We start from the raw sequence: 1411 nt of genomic DNA on the forward strand, positions 1-1411 counted from the left end.
TACCCCAAAGAACCCAACAACTTGACAAAGAAATTCACACTGTGATCTTTATAAAATTAATAACCATTTCTCAAAAGTTGCTATTCTTTTTTCTGACAACTTACCATGGTTTGGTGGAATTTCACATAATAATGTTCTGTAATCAGATCTAAGCCTGTCAATTGCACATTCTGAGCCACAAACTAATATAATCGAATTTTGTGGATTAAACCCAATGCCTGTCACAGTCAGGATTTGACCACCACCGAAGCTCCCTAGGGAAGACAAATAAAAGGAAAAAACAAAGCTAACTAAAAGAAAACCTTTTCTGCATACATATTTGTTGAACATTATCCTAAAATCTAACTTACTTCCTAAAAACAGAAGTTACGTTAAATAAAAAGGTTCTTAGAACTGAAATTATATTATGTTCTATTATTATATTAATGAAACAGAATCTCTTTTGATTGCAGTGTTTTAAAATTTTCACTGGTAAATGTCATATCTGGTAATTTATTTAAACTATTTCTAGGAACTAAAATTTTAGTTTAAAAAGATGTCACAAAGAATTTCGATGTAATCAAAACATACATGTAAAATTATTATTTTAATTGAGTACATTGGTTATATTTTTTAAGGTTTTTATTAAAATTATTTTCAAATAGAAAAAAGATACTAATTTATGTAGAAATAATTTCAAACCAGTGATGTCTAAATATGATTTTTAAAAAAATTTCCATGTATGATTGGTCATTTTAAGTAGGACTAAACTTTAAATAAATTATACACCACATTTAAAGGAAATATAAAGCATTATACTTTGAAATTTGATATTTTAAAATGATTACTATCCTTGCATGTTTATTTGTTTAATGCATAAAGATAAAAATATTTGCAGCATGCTATCAGTGGCTGAGGAAAATATTTTTTTCTAAATAAGTGTTTAACTGAAACAATAAAATATTTGTAGGTCCCTGTATATTCGTGACTACCTTGGCTTGGATGAATATTCTGAATATTAAGTGGATACTCGAATACCACTGTGGATACAGCAGAGCCTTTTGTCTTATGATGCATCATAACAGGGAAAGTGCCACCAGCATGATCTCCAATGACGCACTGCAACACACTGTCATTAACCATGGTTACATTACACTGGATGTTATTTATCATCACGGAAATTTCCAAGATCTCAATACCAAAGTTAGACCCAGTGATCTCAATTATAGTTCCTGGAGAACCTTAAAACAAACAAACAAACAATATAAATATATCTAAATTTCAATACTTACACATGCATTTAAAGATTTAAAGATATACTTCTTTACTTCTATAAATAAAAGAATATCCAAGTGTTTTAAAAATATGTGTCACATAAAACATTTTGACTATAATATATACTACAGTCTATTGTATATTAACAGTAAGTGAT

At 28.1% G+C, this 1411-nt stretch overlaps 1 protein-coding gene across 1 annotated transcript in view; it reads right to left on the minus strand.

Annotated features, from left to right (window-relative positions):
* The window catches only part of PKHD1L1 (polycystic kidney and hepatic disease 1 (autosomal recessive)-like 1), a 204930-nt gene that overhangs the window by 110943 nt on the left and 92576 nt on the right, over positions 1 to 1411 (minus strand). The window lies entirely within an intron of this gene.

Source organism: Propithecus coquereli, unplaced genomic scaffold (genome assembly GCF_000956105.1).
Source record: "Propithecus coquereli isolate 6110/MARCELLA unplaced genomic scaffold, Pcoq_1.0 Scaffold23, whole genome shotgun sequence".
NCBI lineage: Eukaryota > Metazoa > Chordata > Mammalia > Primates > Indriidae > Propithecus > Propithecus coquereli.